Raw genomic sequence first — 23437 nt, 5'->3', positions numbered from 1 at the left:
TGTCTTCCTACACCAATTGTTTGTTTTTCCTAATTTTGGTAGAATTGTTCAATTATCAGAAGTATGGTGAATGTTCAGATTTCTACAGACTATTCTGTTTTTCACAGATTCTGTTTTTGATGCATAGTTTGCTTGTTTTGATGAAACTATAAATTCATATCAGTGGATTAAGCCATGAAAAAGTTATATTACAATAGACACAATGCAAAAAAAATATGAATTGGTTTGCAACAGTACTTATAGTAGTGATTTGTTTTATTATACTAACGGATCTTACCAAGTTTTCTGTTGAAGTTTTGTGTGGATGAAGTGTTCGATGATCGAGGAGGTCTCGATGTGAGAAGAAGGAAGAGAGGCAAGAGCTCAAGCTTGGGGATGCCCGAGGCACCCCAAGTAAATATTCCAGAGACTCAAGCATCTAAGCTTGGGGATGCTGGGAAGGCATCCCCTCTTTCTTCAACAAGTATCGGTATGTTTTCGGATTCGTTTCGTTCATGCGATATGTGCAATCTTGGAGCGTCTTTTGCATTTAGTTTTCATTTTTATTTTATGCAATATGCTGGTATGAGATAGTCCTTGGTTGATTTATAGAATGCTCATTGCACTTCACTTATATCTTTTTAGTATGGCTTTATAGAATGCTTCATGTGCTTCACTTATATCATTTGAAGCTTGGATTGCCTGTTTCTCTTTACATATACAACCACCATTTGTAGAATGCTATTTTGCTTCACTTATACTTGTTAGAGCGTGGGCATATCTTTTGTAGAAATAATTGAACTCTCTTGCTTCACTTATATCTATTTAGAGAGATGACATGAACTGGTCATTCACATGGTTAGTCATAAAATCCTACATAAAACTTGTAGATCGCTGAATATGATATGTTTGATTCCTTGCAATAGTTTTGCGATATGAAGATGGTGATATTAGAGTCATGCTAGTGGGTAGTTGTGGATTGTAGAAATACTTGTGTTGAAGTTTGTGATTCCCGTAGCATGCACGTATGGTGAACAGTTATGTGATGAAGTCGGAGCATGATTTATTTATTTATTGTCTTCCTTATGAGTGGCGGTCGGGGACGAGCGATGGTATTTTCCTACCAATCTATCCCCCTAGGAGCATGCACATGGTACTTTGTTTCGATAACTGATAGGCTTTTGCAATAAGTATGTGAGTTCTTTATGAGTAATGTTGAGTCCATGGATTATACGCACTCTCACCCTTCCACCATTGCCAGCCTCTCTAGTACCGCGCAACTTTCGCCGGTACCATAAACCCACCATATACCTTCCTCAAAACAGCCACCATACCTACCTATCATGGCATTTCCATAGCCATTCCGAGATATATTGCCATGCAACTTCCATCATCATCATATAGATGACTTGAGCATTCATTGTCATATTGCTTTGCATGATCGTAAGATAGCTAGCATGATGTTTTCATGGCTTGTCCATTTTTTGATGTCATTGCTATGCTAGATCATTGCACATCCCGGTACACCACCGGAGGCATTCATATAGAGTCATATATTTGTTCTAGATATCGAGTTGTAATATTGAGTTGTAAGTAAATAAAAGTGTGATGATCATCATTATTAGAGCATTGCCCCAGTGAGGAAAGGATGATGGATACCATGATTCCCCCGTAAGTCGGGATAAGACTCCGGACTTTACAAAAAAATAAAAGAGGCCAAAGAAGCCCACCAAAAAAATAAAAATAAATAAATAAAAAAATGAGAGAAAAGAGAGAAGGGGCAATGTTAGTATCCTTTTACCACACTTGTGCTTTAGAGTAGCACCATGTTCTTCATATAGAGAGTCTCTTGAGTTATCACTTTCATATACTAGTGGGAATTTTCATTATAGAACTTGGCTTGTATATTCCGAAGATGGGCTTCCTCAAATGCCCGAGGTCTTCATGAGCAAGCAAGTTGGATGCACACCCACTTAGTTTTAGTTTGAGCTTTCATACACTTATAGCTCTAGTGCATCCGTTGCATGGCAATCCCTACTCACTCACATTGATATCTATTGATGGGCATCTCCATAGCCCGTTGATACGCCTAGTTGATGTGAGACTATCTTCTACTTTTTGTCTTCTCCACAACCACCATTCTATTCCACCTATAGTGCTATGTCCATGGCTCACGCTCATGTATTGCGTTAAAGTTGAAAAGGTTTGAGAACATCAAAAGTATGAAACAATTGCTTGGCTTGTCATCGGGGTTGTGCATGATGTGAATATTTTGTGTGGTGAAGATGGAGCATAGCGAGACTATATGCTTTTGTAGGGATAGCTTTCTTTGGCCATGTTATTTTGAAAAGACATGATTGCTTTATTAGTAGGCTTGAAGTATTATTGTTTTTATGCCAAATGTTTGACTATTGCTTTGAATAACTCGTATCTTCATATTCATGCCATGATTAGATATGTGATCAAGATTATGCTAGATAGCATTCCACATCAAAAATTATCTTTTTTATCATTTACCTACTCGAGGACGAGCAGGAATTAAGCTTGGGGATGCTGATACGTCTCCGTCATATCTATAATTTTTGATTGTTCCATGCCAATATTATTCAACTTTCATATATTTTTGGCAACTTTTCATACTATTTTTGGGACTAACATATTGATCCAGTGCCCAGTGCCAGTTCCTGTCTGTTGCATGTTTTTGGTTTCGCAGAATATCCATATCAAATGAAGTCCAAACGGGATAAAAACGGATGGAGATACTTTTCGGAATATTTGGAAAATCTGGAATAAAAATCAACGCAAACCAGTGTCCGAGGTGGGCACGAGGTAGGCCCCCCCTAGGGCGCGCCCCTGACTCTCGTGACTCACATGTAAGGTGGCTGACGCCCTTCTTAGGCCGCAAGAAAGCTAATTTTCGGAAAAAATCATGGTGAAGGTTTCGTTCCAATCGGAGTTACGGATCTCCGGATATAAAAGAAATGGTGAAAGGGCAGCAAAGCAGAACGTAGAAACAGAGAGAGAGACGGAGAGACAGATCCAATCTCAGAGGGGCTCTCGCCCCTCCCATGCCATGGAGGCCAAGGACCAGAGGGGAAACCCTTCTCCCATCTAGGGAGGAGGTCAAGGAAGCATAATAAGGGGGGCCCTCTCACCCTTGCTTCCGGTGGCGCCGGAGTGCCACCGGGGGCCATCATCATCACCATCATCTTCACCAACAACTTCACCGCCTTCACCACCAACTCTTCCCCCTCTATGCAGCGGTGTAACCTCTCTCTTACCCGCTGTAATCTCTACTTAAACATGGTGCTCAACGCTATATATTATTTCCCTATGATGTATGGCTATCCTATGATGTTTGAGTAGATCCGTTTTGTCCTATGGGCTATTTGATGATCAAGATTTGTTTGAGTTGCATCTTTTATTATTGGTGCTGTCCTATGGTGCTCTCCATGTCGCGCAAGCGTGAGGGATCCCCACTGTAGGGTGTTGCAATACGTTCATGATTCGCTTATAGTGGGTTGCGTGAGTGACTGAAACACAAACCCGAGTAAGGGGGTTGTTGTGTATGGGATAAAGAGGACTTGATGCTTTAATGCTATGGTTGGGTTTTACCTTAAATGATATTTAGTAGTTGCGGATGCTTGCTAGAGTTCCAATCATAAGTGCATATGATCCAAGTAGAGAAAGTATGTTAGCTTATGCCTCTCCCTCAAATAAAATTGTAATAATGATTACCGGTCTAGTTATCGATTGCCTAGGGACAAATAACTTTCTCGTAACAAAAAAGCTCTTTACTAAAATTAACTTAGTTGTGTCTTTATCTAAACAGCCCCTACTTTTTATTTACTTGCTCTTTATTACCTTGCAAACCTATCCAACAACACCTGCAAAGTACTTCTAGTTTCATACTTGTTCTAGGTAAAGCAAACGTCAAGCGTACGTAGAGTTGTACCGGTGGTCGATAGAACTTGAGGGAATATTTGTTCTACCTTTAGCTCCTCGTTGGGTTCGACACTCTTACTTATCGAAAGAGGCTACAATTGATCCCCTATACTTGTGGGTTATCAACCACCTGGATAGTTGTGTTGGTTGTGTTTTCAGGGAAAGAACTGTTGAGCAAGGTGAATTGCTATTGAATAATATATTGAGTAATGATAATGATTGGACACTTCCTGAACCAACTCCTAAGCCAACTCTGAAGAAAAGGGGTATTCTATTTCTCACTCCTGAAGATATGGAAGATGCAAAGAAATCTATGAAAGAAAAGGGTATTAAAGCTGAAGATGTTAAGAATTTACCACCTATTGAAGAAATACATGGTCTTGATAACCTGACACAGGTAGTAAAGGTAAATTCTCTCTATAGATTTGATGAAGGTGACATTCCTAGTAATAAGTCTGCGAGCCAATGCTTGGATGAGTTTGATAATTTTATTGTTAAACAAGAAAACTTCAATGCTTATGTTGGTAGACAATTGAAACTTAATGCTTATATGATTGAACACTTGAGTGATTATATGTATAGAGTTAAATGTGACCTTAGGCTTATTAGTAAACATGCTTCTATGGTTACCACTCAAGTAGAACAAGTGCTTAAAGCACATGATGATTTGCTCAATGAATTGAATAATAAGGAAAATGAAAATGTTGTTTGAGTTGTGACTAGAGGTGGTAAAATGACTCAGGAACCTTTTTATCCTAAGGGCCACCCTAAGAGAGGCGAGCAAGATTCTCAGAGAGCTGATGTTGATGCACCTAGTCCTTCTAAGAAGAATAAAAAGAAAAATGATAGGACTTTGCATGCTTCTAGTGAACCTGTTGTTGTCACACCTGAGAATCCCAATGATATTTCTATTTCTGATGCTGAAACACAATCTGGTAATGAACATGAACCTAGTGATAATCTTAATGATGATGTTCATGTTGATGCTCAACCTAGCAATAACAATGATGTAGAGATTGAACCTGATGTTGATCTTGATAACCCACAATCAAAGAATCAACGTTATGATAACTGAGACTTTGTTGCTAGGAAGCCGGTAAAGAAAGAGAACCATGGGTTCAGAAACGCATGCCTTTTCTTCCTAAACCATCCAAGAAAAAGGATGATGAGGATTTTGAGCGCTTTGTTGAAATGATTAGACCTATCTTTTTGTGTATGCGTTTGACTGATATGCTTAAAATGAATCCTTATGCTAAGTATGTGAAATATATTGTTACAAATAAAAGAAAGATACCGGAAGCTAAAATTTCCACCATGCTTGCCAATTATACTTTTAAAGGTGGAATACCTAAGAAACTAGGAGATCCCGGAGTACCAACTATACCATGCTCCATTAAAAGAAACTATGTTAAAACTGCTTTATGTGATCTTGGAGCCGGTGTTAGTGTTATGCTTCTCTCTTTATATCATAGACTTGATTTGAATAAGTTGACACCTACTGAAATATCTTTGCAAATGGCCGGTAAATCAACTGCTATACTTGTCGGTATCTGTGAGGATGTGCATGTTGTGGTTGCAAATGTTACTATTTTAACGAACTTTGTTTGTTCTTGATATTCCCGAGGACGATAGTATGTCGATTATCCTTGGTAGACCCTTTTTGAATACTGCAGGGGCTATTATTGATTGCAACAATGGCAATGTCACTTTCCATGTTAATGGTAATGAGCATACGGTACACTTTCCGAGGAAACAACCTCAAGTCCATAGTATCAATTCTATTGGAAAAATTTCAACGATCACTATTGGAGGTTTTGAATTCCCTCTTCCTACTGTCAAGAAGAAATATGTTATTCCTATTGTTGGGGATATGCATATCCCCGTTGAGGTAACTTAGTGTTATTCGGAAATTCTCTGGTTTCATGTTATTCGGAAAGAGTTTGTTAACAAGACTTGATCAACCTTGTTTGTGGATTCCTTTTGATGAGCATGAGATGGATGAAGTTAGAAAACACAACTCTCTGTACCCTCCTTTTAGTTTCTGTTATTTAGATTAAATAAAGCAAAAATAGTATTTTCTGTCTGTTTTCCGCATTATCCTTGCAATAAAAATACCCAAAAAATAAAAGTTTTCCAAATGTCCTGAAAATGATATATGATTTTTTGTAGAATATTTAAGAATTATTGGCACTGAGAACACACCAGGGGCCCCACCACTTGGCCACAAGGGTGCAGGGCACACCCCTGCCTCGTGGACCCCACGTGGACCCCCTCCACTTATTCCAGCACCCACTCACTTCGTATTCCTCAAGAAAAAACCCCCCATAGCTCAAACCCATGTTCTAGCTCATCTTGTTGCCATTTTCTATCTCCTTGCTCAAAGCTCCATTCACAAAACTGTTTGGGAAGATTGTTCTTCGGTATGTGACTCGTCCAATGGTACAATTAGTTTTTGTTCTAGTGCTTTATTTATTGCAAATTTTTGCTGCTAAGGTGACCCTGTTCTTGAGCTCGCATTTCAAATTTATATGGTCCAAAGTAGTTTTAATGCATGATATAGCCTCTAGGCACTTGTAGAAGTAGTTGCTATCAATCTTGTTGAGTTCGGTTCACCTTTATTTTGAGTCACTAAAAAAATTCAGAAATTTTTCAGAGAAAGAAAATGTTTAGGAAAATGTACCAAGGTGGTCAAGGAAACAAGGACCAATGCTCGCGATACGTGAGCCGGATGATGGACCACCGAGGGAAGATCAAGTGCGGCCTTGTGAATGGCCGTCAGAGGAGTTTATGGTCCAGGCAGGCATCAAGGATGAATTTGACGCGTATATGTGTAATGCTGATCTTGAGGACTTCGTGTCAGATAAGTGCCTGCAATACCACTACCTAACTGATTCCTTTGTGAGGAGGTTTAAATTTACATCCCCGTGCAATTCTCACACTGTTTTATTCGATCTTTATGATAAATCATATACCATGGACCTAGCAGATTTTAATACTGCTTGTAAACTCCCCCACTAGGGCAATGCTAGTGAACCTCATAAATCTGAATATAAAGACTTTCTTGCTAGTATGACACGCTACCATAGGGAGCATTCAATTCCCTTCCATACATTATTTTGCTCTATTTATTGGTAGATGCATTAACGGTAAGGATGAAGCTTGTCACATGTGCGTTCCAGATCTTAGTGTCCTCAAAAGTGCGGCATTAGGTGATAAACAATATAACTTGGGGGCCATTGTTGCATGAAGGTTGCATCTTAATGGTATAAGTGGAGATTTGTTTGGTGGAATTTATGCGACTCGTGTAGCTAATTATCTTAATGTTCCTATACATGGAAATGATATAGAGCTACCTCCTGCTTACCTAGATTATGATGCTATGGTTCGCCATCAGTTTCTTGAGAGGAACGAATAGTCCCTCCAGTACCGACTAATGTTTGACAGACAGCGCACTATCCATGTTGCCCTCCCTGCTCCTACTTTCTTTACTTTTAGGCAAAAAGGAGATATGTTATAACCAGGGAGGAGGTGAACGAGTACGAGAGGAGGACGGAGGCAGCTCGCCTCCAAGCTGCAGCTTTACAAGCAGTAGCTGCTGCATCTCAGTACGACCCCAGCTACAACTTTGGATATCCACCAGGCCAGCAGTGGCCATAGACCAACTTAGGCCAAAAGCCTAAGCTTGCGGGAGTACGTATTTCTCACCGACATTACATTCATGTTCACACACTCATTCTAGTTGTCGGTGCTCATACTATTTCATTGTACTAGTACTATCCATGCTAGTTTATTTTCTTTTCTAAGCCCTCTTCTTGTGTGTTTGAAAAACCTTAAGAAAACCCCCAAAAATTAGTTGTAGATAGTTTACTTTCCATGCCTGCTATAGTAGTAACTAAAAGAAAACCCAAAAAGATTTCTCGTTCTTCTTTTGCTTGTTGGGAGCTTTCCCGTGTAAATATTTTTATTTCTTTTCTTGTTCTTTGGGGGTCGAGAGGAGAAGACCATGATGAAAATGTTGACTTGCTCTCATATGCATTATTGTTGATTTAACTAAGAGCCCATGTTATCTTGTCTTCTCCCTTGTATTAAATGCTTGCATATTCCAGCTTAGTACAATGCACGTGCACTATTATTATTATTATCCACACCGTTCAGCCGTGCAAGTGAAAGGCAATAATGACGATATATGATGGACTGATTGAGATGAGAGAAGCTGGTATGAACTCGACCTTTCTTGTTTTTGTAAATATGATTAATTCATCATTCCTGATTCAGCCTATTATGAATGAAACATGTTTGCAATGACAATTAGAGATTATGGTTGCCCATTCCATGCTTCATTAGCTAGGAGTTTATAATAGTTTACCTTGCGTGCCAATATGCTATTAAAATGGTTGTGATGTGGTATGATAGGGTGGTATCCTCCTTTGAACGATTCGAGTGGCTTGACTTGGCACATGTTCACGCTTGTAGTTGAAACAAAATCAACATAGCCTCCATGATATTTATGTTCATGGTGATTTATATCCTACTCATGCTTGCACTCATTGTTGATTAATCTTAATGCATGTTCATGACTATTGTCGCTCTCTAGTTGGTCGCTTCCCAGTCTCTTTCTAGCCTTCACTTATACTAAGCGGGAATACTGCTTGTGCATCCACTTCCATAAACCCCAAAGTTATTGCATATGAGCCCACCATACCTTCCTATATGCAGTATCTACCTGCCGTTCCAAGTAAATTTGTATGTGCCAAACTCTAAACCTTCAAATGAAATTCTGTTTGTATGCTTGAATAGCTCATGTATCAACTAGGGCTGTCTATATCTTCCATGCTAGGTGGGTTATTCTCAAGATGAGTGGACTCCGCTCATCATTCACGAGAAAATGGCTGGTAACCAGGATGCCCAGTCCCATGCTCAAATCAAAATAATTGCAAACAAAACTCCCCCAGGATTATTTTTTTGATAGAAAGACTGTAAGGGAACCCCCTACAGTATAAATGGTGCAACAAACCCAAATTGCAAGTACCATGCCTTGAACCTGGGTGGGTGGGAAGGCATCAACCCCTTCCCACCACTAGGCTATACCTTAGTCTGCCTCCCCCAGGATTGTTGTTAGTTGGAGGCACCTGTTGTTTCGGACAAGCCATGGATTGATGTTTGTTGGTGGTGGGGGGAGTATAAACTTTACTATTCTATTTGAGAACCGCCTATAATGTGTGTAGCATGGAAGATATCGAGATCTGTTGGTTGTTATGTTGACAATGAAAGTATACCACTCAAAATATTATTTATCTCTGTTTCAAAACTCGAGCTCTAACACCTCTGCAAATCCCTGCTTCCCTTTGCGAAGGGCCTATCTATTTATTTTTATGTTGAGTCATCATCCTCTTATTAAAAAGCACCAGTTAGAGAGCACCGCTATCATTCGCATGCATTGCTATTAATTTACATTGAGTATGACTATGATTGGATCTATTTTACCATGAATTACAATGTATAGTCAGTCCTTGATCTTCAGGGGTGCTCTGCATTTATGTTTTGCGGTCTTAGAAAGGGCTAGCGAGATATCATCTTGTTATACCATATTATGATTGTTTTCAGAAAGTGTTGGTATATGAGATTTATTATTATTGCTCGCTAGTTGATTATGCCATTGATATGAGTAAACATGAGACCTAAATGTTATTGTGAATATGGTTAGTTCATAATCTTTGCTGAAAAAATGCTGGCTTTACATATTTGCAACAACAAGATCAAACAGAGTTTGTAAAAGTTTTTCTTTATCACTTTCAGTTTGTCAACTCAATTGCTTGAGGACAAGCAAATGTTTAAGCTTGGGGGAATTGATACGTCTCCAACGTATCTACTTTTCCAAACACTTTTGCCCTTGTTTTGGACTCTAACTTGCGTGATTTGAATGGAACTAACCCGGACTGACGCTATTTTCAGCAGAATTGCCATGGTGTTATTTTTTTGCAGAAATAAAAGTTCTCAGAATGACCTGAAAATTCACGGAGACACGTTTTGGAATTTATAAAAAATACTGGCGAAAGAATCAGCGTAAGGGGGTCCACACCCTGTCCATGAGGGTGCAGGGGCATGCCCCTTGCCCCGTGGGCCCCCTGAGGATCCACTGATATCAACTCCAACTCTATATATTCACGTTCAGGGAGAAAAAAATAAAGGAGAAGAATTCATCGCGTTTTACGATACGGAGCCACCGCCATGCCCTAATCTTCATCGGGAGGGCTGATCTGGACTACGTTCGGGGCTCCGGAGAGGGGAATCCATCGCCATCGTCATCATCAACCTTCCTCCATCACCAATTTCATGATCCTCACCGCCGTGCATGAGTAATTCCATCGCAGGCTTGCTGGACGGTGACGGGTTGGATGATATTATCTTGTAATCGAGTTAGTTTTGTTAGGGTTTTATCCCTAGTATACATTATGTTCTAAGATTGATGTTGCTATGACTTTGCTATGCTTAATGCTTGTCACTAGGGCCCGAGTGCCATGATTTCAGATCTAAACCTATTATGTTTTCATGAATATATGTGAGTTCTTGATCCTATCTTGCAAGTCAATAGTCACCTACTATGTGTTATTATCCGGTAACCCCGAAGTGACAATAACCGGGACCACTCCCGATGATGACCGTAGTTTGAGGAGTTCATGTATTCACTAAGTGTTAATGCTTTGGTTCGGTACTCTATTAAAAGGAGGCCTTAATATCCCTTAGTTTCCAATAGGACCCCGCTGCCACAGGAGGGTAGGACAAAAGATGTCATGCAAGTTCTTTTCGATAAGCACGTATGACTATATTCGGAATACATGCCTACATTACATTGATGAACTGGAGCTAGTTCTGTGTCACCCTATGTTATAACTGTTGCATGAGGAATCGCATCCGACATAATTATCCATCATTGATCCATTGCCTACGAGCTTTTCACATATTGATCTTTGCTTAGTTACTTTTCTGTTGCCACTGTTATGATTGCTACAAGAACTAGTACTGTTACTTTTGCCACCATTAGCGTTACTTCCATACTACTTTGCTACTAAATACTTTGCTACATATATTAAGTCTTTCAGGTGTGGTTGAATTGACAACTCAACTGCTAATACTTGAGAATATTCTTTGGCTCCCCTTGTGTCGAATCAATAAATTTGGGTTGAATACTCTACCCTCGAAAACTATTGCGATCCCCTATACTTGTGGGTTATCACTCCTCGCCGAAGGCTTCCATGAAGATAGGAGGATGGTCTAGCCCCCCGACGGGATTTGTTGAACTTAACATTGATGCTTATTTTGACCACGACCTTCTCAAGAGTACGATCAGGGCGGTCTTAAGAGATGACAAAGGTAGGTTCATCCATGGGGAAAATTGTAAGATTGACTGGTGTGCAGATGTGTTGATGGTTGAAGCTTTGGCGTTAAAATTTGGCCTATCGCTTGCGCAAAGGACGGGTTGTAATCGCATAACGAGAAAGCTAAATTCCTGTCGACTGTATTTTGCAACAGATCCGCACAATTCGGATGCCGTTAGATTCAGTTCGAATGGATAATCTGCATGCTTTGATTTTTAACGTAATTCCCGGCCGCCCCATGATTCTCGCTCCCGCTTCGCATGTCTCGTGATTCCTGCTCAATCCCGCTCCCGTTCGGGACTTTTTTTCCTCGCGTTGCCCGCTTCCCCTTTTCCTTCCTGAAAAGAGTAAAAGTTTGGGAGAAAATGGAATCAAACCCAGTACCTCCTTGGTATCTTGCAGTGGCCCTAACCACCAGGACTAGATTGAGGTTGTGACTATGTTCAGATTTTGTATTATTTGTACCTGTAAAAACCGTGGCGTGAATAATAAAGTGTCCTTTTCCCCTTTTTTCACCGAATTTTCCTTCTTTCTCCTACTTTTTTCCCTTCATTTTAATAGTCAAATGGCTCGGCTGCTCTATTAGTATTTTTAGGTTGAGGCCTTTTTAACCCCAAATTTCTTGCGTTCAGTATGAAGAACACTTACAAGAAAACAAATGCATAATATTGGGTATAAAAGCTATCAGTTCATCATGATTTTTTGTTACGTTTCTCCATTGTATCATTCACATGGTACATACACTTTGTTGTACCCCTTGAACACTACAATGATAATGAGGACAATTAGTCGATGATCCAATGAGGCATACGAACACTATGATAACTTTTGACCTTGGAAAAATTGTTGAAGTATACCCCGTAATTTCTGTGTAAGCAGCATTATAATATAGGAACCGCGGACCTGATAACTTACGTACAAATACCGTGGTAACTTTGACCGCGACCCCCGGCGAGGGGAGGGGGTTGAAAACATATCCCTATAACTTCCGTGTGAAGAGCATGATAATTTACGCATCACACACCCGATAACTTATGTACTAACACAATGATAACTTTGGCAGGGGTGGGGGTTCTTGTAATACATCCCCATAACTTCTGTGTGAATATTATGGTAATTATGCACCATAGACCTGATAACTTATGTGCAAGATGTTTGATAACTTTTGATTTATGAAAACAAAGTTGAAGAAACATGTTCCTGGTAATTTTGTGTGAAGTACATGGTAATTTATGCACAGCAGACCTGATAACTTATGTACAACCACGATGATAACTTTGACCCGGTAACTCATGATTAAATAACATTATGATATATGCACAACTGACTTGATAACTTACTTAGTCTAGGTGTGATAACTTTTGACCCAAGGGGGGGGGGGGCTTGTTGAAAAACACCCTTCGGTAACTCGTGTGTGAATAGCATAGTAATACACACACAAGAGAGCTGATAACTTAGTTAACCTAGGCTTGATAACTTTTTGACCGAAAGAAGTTGTCAAAACATACCAACATGAGATCTAGTTTTGAAGGTCTCATTGCAACGGATTTATGTGAAAATGATTTTTGTATCGGAGTGACTGTGTGAGTTACAAAACATTTTTTCTTTTTGAGTTTCGGTGAGATCCTCCCTGACATTAGTATTTTTCATTCCCAAGGGCACATGAATGTGCTTGTGTGGAGAATGTAGAAGAAATCATTTTTATGCCCCGGTAAGTTATGTGTAAACAACATGATAACTTACGCTAAACTGGCATGATAACTTGTGTTGCACATGCGTGGTAATTTTTTATCTGGAAAAAGTCGTTGGAACATATCAATGTGGGATCTAGTTTCAAAGATCTTGTTGTGATGGATCTTTTATGTGAAAACAATTTTTGATCAAAGCGATGGTTTGAGCTATAAAATATTTTTAAAATTCAAAATAGGGAGAATTTAGAATGACATCATAGTTTTGTCATCTAGTGCATATATGCATGTGCACGTGGAAAGAAAAGTTGGAAGACCATCTTTTCATACCTGGTAGTTACTATGAAAAGAACTTGGTAACTTATGTGTCGCAGTCGTGATAACTTACGTCGCACATGCCTGGTAACTTTTTATCCGAAAAAGTCGTCGAAACATACCAACATGGGATCTAGTTTCGAATGTCTCGTCGCGAGGATGTTTTATGTGAAAACAGTTTTTTGAATGGAGTGACGGTTTGAGCTAGAAAACATTTTGAATTTTGAAATTTGATGGAATCTTTGCTGATGTCAGCAATTCTGCCTTACATATACGCATGCATTTTTGAGGCATAAGTATGCAACGTTTCCTTCTTTCTTTCATCCACGTTAGCCATATTTAAGAAAAAAAAGGAGGGCTCCTGAGCTAGGGTGATTGTTCGATGGAATATAGAAATTGTGCGGATCTGTTGCTAATGACGGCATGGTCGGATGCTAGTCACGTCCATCGCATAATTATTAACTTAGATAATATGGAGGTGATCGAGACCATGAACTAAGGAGGACGATCTTCGGGGGAAGCAGCTGTAATTTTTTTATGACTGTTTTCACTTAGCTTGTGATTTTCGTATTTCTAGATTTGAGCATTGTAATAGAGAAGCAAATAAAGTTGCTCATGAACTTGCCAAGTTGGCTATATTTTCCTTCATTTTTGATTGGCTTGAGGAACCACATAATGCAATTGTACCAATCCTCATAAATGATGTAATGATTATTTCTAATGAATAAAGCTCTAACTTTCTTTAAAAAAAGGTTTTCCTAACTTTCCAAAAAAGGATATTCCTAATTGACTAACTCCAATGCCCACTGCATGATTATGCGGGAGATTAGAGCTCGTAAATCCTTCTGTTTTTGGCATGTGATTTCTGCTAAGTAGCATGCTTGTAATGAGGAGGTTCATAGGTTGACTAGGATGGTAATATAATTTTTTTATTTTCCCTTAGCACCTACGCAAGAGTCCTTGCATTGTAGATGCCCTAATCCTTCCTGCCCACCTTTTGTTTCCCTATGAACTTGGCTACATGGATTCTCAGGGAGCACCAAGTCTCAGTCCTAGCCGCCGTCGCCAAGTTTATCCATCATGATGCCACTTTGGCCCCTCTTCTCTTCTCCGTCCAGCAGCCTCATCAGCGGTAAAAGGAATATGGACTTGTCTGTCCATTCTTTTTCCTCCTTAGGTTTTTTTCCGCGATGACGAGGTGGTGTCCAGTCTCTCCCTACATCAACAACGTCTGATCCGGCATCGATGAAGGGCTTGCGAGAGTTTGTGTCCTAGATATATTGTCTCTCTTCATATCTTGGGAGCTTGTGTGTCCTAGGAGAGCAATTGCTTGGCCAATGGTGCGATGACTTCGACATCTTATGTGTTATTCCGCGGCATGGTTCGTTTTCCCCAACCTTATGGACCGGTGGCGATGGATTGTAAACATGTCCTGCCTGGGGTGATGCTCCAACCGATGCTTCTTCCATGACTTCTAAATCTCGTCTCAAGGGGGTGAGTGACCATCAGTCCATTTCCTCCCTTACCTTTATAGTTGGTTCAAGGTAATTTTTAATCTCCGGTTGGTGGCATACAATTGAAAAATATAAGAAAGCTAAAATGTTTTGCAATGTAATTTATTTTGTATCCAAACATCTTTTTATTGTACTTGCTATTTTTTCTAAAAAAACTTGACTACATGAAATAAACACGTGTTGTTCATCTAAAAGAAAGTATTCCTAATTGACCTTTTTTCGTCCTCAATATCACTTCCTTTCTTTACCATATTTTGCATCGATGCTAATAAAATCCCTTGCTTTTATCCTCTGATGTTGAATAGATAATCCAAATGAAAATTTATCTTGCCCTATGTATTAACAAGAACAAATTAGTCTATCGGAAATAGAATGTTGGGCAATCCGGTACTATTATTAACTAAGAAATAAGGTGGTGGGATATCATTTGGAAGGCCAAAATCCCACAAAAGATTAGAATTTTTGGATGGCGTGCAACATTTGATAGCCTGGCGATTTGGGTCAATAGAGTTTTACATCATCAAGCTACCACTCGTACTTGATCTATCTGTGGGGTTGAGGATGAGAGCACTTTTCAAGCTTTTATTTCTTGCCCCAAGGTTCGTGCACTTCGGTTGGCGTTGAGGAAAGTTGGAAATTTGCCAGGGGAAGAGGCTTTCAATTATTCAGGGCCGGACTGGTTACTTATTTTATTAGACCAGTCAAGCTATTCTCAAAGTGAGCACATCCTGTTTCTTCTCTGAGGAGCTTGGCACTTGAGGAATGATTTGATTTTTGGGAAGGAAAAGAAACCGTTACAGGATCCACTATGTTTCTGGAAAACTACTGATCTTCCTTTACGCCGTGTCAGCCTACTAATGAGGTAGTCACCAATTATAAAGGAAAGGAGGTGGTGCCTGTTTTTGATCCAAGTAATACCGTAGTGAGACCCAAAGAGGTGTGGTAGCCGCCTCCTTCTGGCCACATCAAGATCAATGTTGATGCAAGTTTTGTGGAGAGTTTAAGTGTTGCGAGCGTTGGGGTGGTGGCCAGGAGCTGTATCGGTGATATCGTTGTCTCATCTTGGGACTTTATTGAGTTATGGTCTGGTGTGGAGGAAGCAGAGGTTAGAGCATGCCTTGCTGGGCTTTATATAGATATTTCTCTTAACATGCCTATTATTTTGAAAATTGATTGTGCGTTTGTTGTTTCTTTCCTTGCAAATGAAAGTCTTGACAGATCCCCGCTCGTTGACCTTAAGAAGGAAGCGCTTCGCACCATCAAGCTTTTGGGAAATTTCAAGTTGACAAAAATAAATAGACGGGCCAATTTAGTGGCGCATGGGATTGCTAAATTTAATTTTGATAATAGATCTAATGGTTTTATTTTAATACTTTACCGCCGTGCGTGGCGTCTGCTATTATGAACGATTGTAATGACATTTTTAATTAATTAATATACGGAGAGGTGTTTTCAAAAGAAGTTATCTTATATATTTTTTCCCATTATAAAAGAACATCTATGTATCATGGCGAAGGTTTCATATATTATGTGTTTCAAAAACACAGAAGTGCGGAGGATCCCCCCTCGACCAGGGGGACCCCGATGTCATTTTTGTTAGGTTCAACGTATTGGTTGGGGTTGTGCGACGGTGACGATGTCCCTCAACAGAAATAATGTCACCCATGTCCGATCCCCGCCCTGATGGCGCTTCTAGCATTGTCGGAGGACGTGTGCAGGTGCGTCTCCGTCGAATGTTGCAGGATTTGGTTGGTGTTGGTCTTCGGTGGATCTATTTAGATCCAGTCTTCGTTCGTGGGTTACAGGTTTGATCTTTCCGATCTACGACTCTCTTCATCGGTGATGGTTGCTGCTCTAGTGTGCTGGTCCTTTGGGGTCTTAGCACGACGATTTTCCGACCGTCTACTATAACAAGGTTTGCCCGGCTTCAGTGAGGGAGGGGTGACATCGGCATGCCCTCGGCTCGCTCTAGTGCTTGTAGTTGTCACTAGATGGTCCATGGATCTGATTGTAATTTTTATTACCTCTAGTGCTTGTAGTCGTTGCTAGATGGTCCATGGATCTGATTGTAATTTTTATTACCTCTAGTATTCTTTGTACTGTCATGATTGATTATAAATAACCAAATGGCCAGCTTGGTAAGCTAAGAACAAATCAATGATTGATTATAAATAGATTGAAAAATTCTCTTGCTAAAAAAGACTACTTTTTATTCATGGGAAGCAGCGTGCCCACTTCAGGAAAAACATACAACGCCGCTTGTGCAAACCATCTGATGAAGGTTCAATTTTTTTGGGTGAAACACATCTATTAATTAACCAGAATCACTACAGTCTTTATGACATAAAGCGACAACCTCATCAAGTGCGCACCCTAGCCAAACAACAGTTTTAGGGAGCTCTCGTCCCATCCTTGCTAGGGCGTGGCTGACCAAGTTTTGGTCACGTCCAATGATCTTGATTTCATGCGGTCTAGTACTAAGAAGATGCCGAGTTTCATTCACCATGGCTACAATAGGAGATCTATCCTCTTCCTCAGCCTTCATCATACATGCTAAGACCGTGCAGTCTGTCTCCACCAGGAGTTGCTCTGAGCTTCTGTCGAGGGCCAGCGTGACACCTTCCATGAGAGCCGCGGCTTCCACTTCCAGGGCACTGGCACATCGTTGTATAAAAGGACATGATGCGAAGATGATAGAGCCACTGTGGTCGCGTAGTATCATTCCAGCTCCACCGCTGCCATCCTCGTTCATCCACGAGCCATCCACATTCAGTTTTACCCACCCCATCGGTGGCTTCTTCCATATTTCTGTTGGTGTTGGGCACCCCTTCCTCATCACTTGTAGGCTTCGATCTCCTCCTTGATCAATATAAGAGACCACAGTCTTCCCTTTCACAACGTTAGCATGTGGATGATGTCGTATGTTCAGGAGTGTGTCGATGTAGCCACATAAGAATCTGCATGATGTTTCTACTGGTGGTGCTAGTTTGCTGTGATAAACTTCATTTCGAACATGACAGTTACGCCAAAGTGTCATGATCACAGGGAGACACACATCATCCGTGCATCCATCTAGCAGGTGGATGATCCATTCAGAGCCAGTATTGATGATGGTGTCCACCCTGGGAATTCTCCATATACTGGCTATGGCTTTTCCAGAGACTCTGTGCCAAAGGACATCTGCATAGTGCATGAAATGTATCCTCACTCATTTTCGTTTGGTCTGTGTTTGGGAAGGTCATAGTGACCTGTGGTGATGTCGCATGCATTGTGGTATGGTACGTGCAACCGTGCATGAACTTTGGCTTTCCCGTGGTTTCCTAGAAAAGCCACGCAGCAAAATAAAGTCTGGTTTTTCCTGTCCATTATTTAGTCTCCCATCCAGGTACGAAGTACGTACGTGATACACAGTAATGGTGACTGCACTTGCAAATCTCTTATGAATTAAGCGAAATATATATGTAAAAATCATTAATTGCATCATATGAGCATTCCATCAATAGCTAGATAGCAATATAGTCATACAATCAAAATGATAGTTCAGCATATGACGAGAATTCACATATTGAACCCTGAAATTAAGATACAAATAGCATGCTACTGGAGGCTATAATACAACCACTTCGCTGGGAAGCAGGGCGTGGTGCAGGGATGGGCATTCCTTCTTCGCGGATATAGAGGTGACTAGAAGTTGTCGCGCGCGTTGCCGCGCCATTTTTCTCTCCAGGGCTTCTCATCATACCATTCAATAGAGAACCCTTTTATTTGTTATATCGCTATGCATTTGATTCTTTATAGGTTGCTTGGTTTTTAGGGCGCAGTTGTCCTTGGGCCAGGCATCGATCAGATGATCAAATATAGAGAAGAGGGGACCTTATAGATGAGTACACTAAAGTCGTTGCAGCGAGCATAACTGGCTATTGTTGTGTGTGCAGTGCACATCAGAAGTAAAAATCCTAATTATCAACTGTAGTGCCAAATTGCCTATATACGCTCATTGATTTGAGAAATAAATTCTTGGACCAATGCAGGATTGGATTACATTCTGAAGAAATTTCCCAGTGTATTCAGTTAATCTATTTCACTGCCTCTCCTAGAAAATAGAAACAGAGCACATTAACAACTCACGACAGTTGCAGCGGAGTAGTCATTTGCATATTTTGCATGACAGTACACAAAATTTGATCTACGTGTTCAGTTACAAATACGAAGAAGAACCAAAATGGTACAGGTTGTCCTTTAATTGAAATAACTTCTTTTGGTTCATTATCATCTATTACCATGACGACATATATGAGACCGAGACCTATTATACAACATATCTTGTAATTGGAAGAAAATGAACAGAACACTGAAAGTAGAGGCCACCAACATTTTTCATGGATATGTACGGCACTTTAACTATTTGAAAGATACTCCCTCTGTTCCACATAGCCTGAAAAAGGATCTTATATTGTGGTACAGAGGGAGTATAAGATATAACCCTTAGATGCTTCTTCAGTTCACAACGAAATACTAGCATCCATACATACATTACATGAAGGGAAATAAAACAACATCTATCTCAAAAGAAAGGAAAAGAAAGTGAAAAAAGGACATCCACAGTGTTTCAATCAAGTATGGTCTATTGTTGTACTACATATATCTTTGAAAGCATGAAAGGGGATTTCAAATTTCTTTTCTGCGACAAAACCACACCTAATAGTTTATCTCTTCAAGTATTTTGGCAAGCCACAAGGTTCTTCCATAATTATGAATGCTCTCTTCTTGATGGCTCTCCTTTCTATATCAGAAAATCCTAGAAAAACACATAATTAATAAGTTCATAATTGAATGACATACTAGCTAGCAAAATGACCATAAAAGCCAGCAATGTGAGTGAAGTGATAAATGTCACACTGAAGAACATGGGAACTTGACTATAATTAGATAGATAGCCAGTATAAACTAACTCTGGCGTAGTTTTGTCTTGGTACAACATCATTGTGCATGCCAAAACGATATAGCATAAAGCTCAGTAAGCAATTCCCATAGATAAGAAATGCATCATGAAAAAGGAGAATTTGTTTTAACAAGCTGACATTCTAAGGTGTAACTTCTATTTCAGAAGTAGATTTACTTTCACTGCCAACATTACATAATCTTGGTTTGGCAGGGACCTAGCATAATTGGCAATATCACCCTATATAAGGGCCATACTGGTGATCTACATGAATTGATGCACATGTTTTTAGCCCCAGTTACCCTATACAAAACAAGGCAATTAACAAAATTAGCATGTAGTCAATATTTAACAGTAATGAACTAACCTAAACCTTGCCACAACGTGGGTTCATGCCTCCATGGCCTACACCATCTTCATACTTCTACTATCCTCTCGATCATGTCCTGGAGGAAATAAAATGCTAGAACAAATAAGGAAAAGAAGAGGCTACAAGAAACAAGCTAAGCTAGCAACACTGAAATTCAAGACAAAATATAGCGAACAACATCAGTATCCTCTTCAAAGAGTGTCGCATTTAACACGTACTACAACAGTCCCTTATCCCAAAACTCAATGTCACACAAAGGATATTCAAGTACGATTCATCCAAAACTTTGAGTTAGTACCTTTATTGGTGAATGGAATTTGTTAGCATACAGTCCCTCTCGACCAGAGAACTTCCTTTGAGGTCGGAAGCTCTAAAGACCATGCAAATCCACACACAGCTCACCATCGTCACCATGAACGGCAGGATCAAGCGCAACCACCTGAACCTCAGTACTACCACCATGACTAGAAGAAGCAGACACATCGACCTGCCCCTTAGCCCCAGCATCGCCACCATGGAGCACATCAGGAAAACCATCCAACAATGGCTCGCTGACGACCATCACAATGCACAACCCATTTTTTTAAGTTCCGGTGACTACCGGCGTTTCATTGATTAAGAAGGTAGTAGAATATTTACATTGCCGCACGGCAAGGATAAATAAAATTAAGAGAATGTAAACAAGAAGGGACAGGAGGTCTATCTAAAGTTCCCCGAACGGTCCAAGCAAGCACTTGGCACCTGCTAGTCTCTAGTTCTGTAATGCAGGCCTGCTAGCATGCACCATCACTACAAAAAAATACACTTCCATGATGATACATGTTTGTCACAGTAGGTCACGGTTTTTGTCATGCATGTACATCCATGATGATTCTATGACAGAATCAAGATAGTCATACCTGTGCTGTCGTAGAAGTGTTCCATGACATTACCAAAATTATCATCACGGAAGTGTCCACTTCCATGATGATAAATCGCGCGTCACAGAAGTGCTTTCGTCATGGGTGACCGACACGTGGCATCCACCATAACGGAACGCTGTTAAGCTATCGGGTCCAGTTTTGGATCCGATAACCCGTTAACAGCCCTGACCAATGGGGATTTTTCACGTGTAAAATCATCATTGGCTGGAGGAAACACATGTTGGCTCACCGTTGGGACACATGTCATCCACTCATTGGACCCAAGGTGCCTATGATACGTCGACACGTGGCATAGCCTAAGAGAGGCCCATTCCTGTGAAAAGGCCGTTCCGTTTGACTTGGTCAAAAGGTGGCGGCCCGGCCCACGGAAAGCCTGTTAACGGTCTGTTCGCATATAGCCCATTTACAGCCCAATAACCCAGGGTCCGTTACGACGTCTCCGAATTAGGCCCAGTACCGTCATCTGGACCGTCCAATATGATTCCAGCCCATTTTAACTTCCAGCCCATATAAGGCCCATGACGTCTTTCGGCCCATATGAGGCCCTTTGTAACTCTTGGCCCATTAACGGCCCGTGGTGAAACTGGCCCGTAATGAATAGTGTATCACTTCATACCCATTAACGGCCCATTATTCCATTGGGCCGTTTCCAGCCCAGGTTATCTTTCGGCCTTCTCAGGGCCCATTCATTCTTGGGCTCATTTGCATCATTCGATTATTTATGGCCCGTTACTGTCATTTTCTGCTTGTGGGCCAAATTCAGCCCGTGTTTACAGTCGACCTGTTTGTGGCCCGTTAATACGTTGGGCTGTTTTCATGTCAAAAAAACCCGTTGGGCTGTTTTCATAGAGTTATCAAATACGGCCTATTAACGACCCATTATGGTCCACGAATAGTACGACCCATGATTGGCGAAATGATGATACGGCCCGTAGAAGGCCCATGGATCCTATGGCCCGTAAAAGGCCCATGGATCGTATGGCCCATAGAAGGCCCATGGATCGTACGACCCGTAGAAGGCCCATGGATCCTATGGCCTGTATAGAAGGCCAATGGATCCTACAGCCCGTAAAAGGCCCATGGATCATACGACCCGCAGGAGGCCCATGGTTACAACAATCCGTGTGTTGCCATGATTATTTTGGCCTAGTTTCCAAAAATAGGTTATTGTGGCCACTAGAAAAACACAGAAAAAGAACTGTAGTGACTACAAGCAAACAACTAAACAAGACAATAAGGAAATAAATAAGCAAGCAATTAATGCCAGCCTATAGCCGCTATTACACATATTACATCCACTGGGCATCAAAGTTCCCCACCAATGCAAATATAGGGAACAAAGCATCATATTACATACACTGGCCATCAAAATTGGCCACCAGTGCAAATAAATACGGCAGCAAAACAAGAGCATAACTGAAACAACTTCAGAAGAGCTCAAGAAAAGTTATCCTGGGTATCCACCATGCTGGCAACAAGCTTAGCAAGCTTATTAGCTTTGTCCTGTTTGGCACTAAAATCCTCCAACGCTTGCTGTTGCACCAGAAAGTATGCATCTGAATGCTCCAGGGACTTCCGCAGTCCTTCCGCTTCTTGTCGCAACATAGCTGATCGATGTCTTTCAGCTTGTAGTTGAGACTCAAGAAACCGAACTGATTCAGACAATAATTTTGAATAGCTTGTGCAAGCGGTAGTGGCCAGTAACTCGAACACTAAACTAAGACAGGACTTTGGGGTTGTCTCACTGTCTTCGAGATAGTCTTCCTTAGCTTTGTTGGAGACCAACAAGGATGTGTCACTATCCTGAACCTTATCTGCATTACTTCCTTTATCATTTCTTAATAAGGCACTCTTCCCTAATATTCTGTCAATATTCTAAAAGAAGAAACAAGCAGGCACATAACAGGTTTAGCATGTACTAGTATATGAAACTCATTTTGGTGAACCAATTCATTAGAAAGGTGGACATGATTAAACTACCAAGTCTTCTATTGCCAAGTACTAGTACATAATAAAAGCATCAAACAAACATATATTTATGTCCTATGGTCACTGCATTGTCTTGCCAAATCAAAATAGAGACACAGTTCAAATCATATCAGTTCAAGACAAAGCAGTAATAAAAGAATACAAAGCGTGGGAAACTACACGGCACAACAAGATTTCAGATGGGTACCACGGGTCTACATGTACAACAACACTATTGGCTCTGTTGTGATGCTAGGAATGTGCATGATATGAGAAGTCAACTGTATACACAATTGAAATTAAAATCAATAGAGCTATTGATAAGAGCAAACATGTTAAAGAAACATGCGTGAACATACCTACTGTGCCATTGGAGTTTCGGTTGGATCCTTCAATTTAAAAATAAGTTTGTATGAG

The sequence above is a fragment of the Triticum aestivum genome, chromosome 7A (assembly GCF_018294505.1).
Source record: "Triticum aestivum cultivar Chinese Spring chromosome 7A, IWGSC CS RefSeq v2.1, whole genome shotgun sequence".
NCBI classification, from domain to species: Eukaryota; Viridiplantae; Streptophyta; class Magnoliopsida; order Poales; family Poaceae; genus Triticum; species Triticum aestivum.
The sequence above is the reverse complement of the archived record's forward strand: the minus strand, read 5'-3'. Positions refer to the sequence as shown.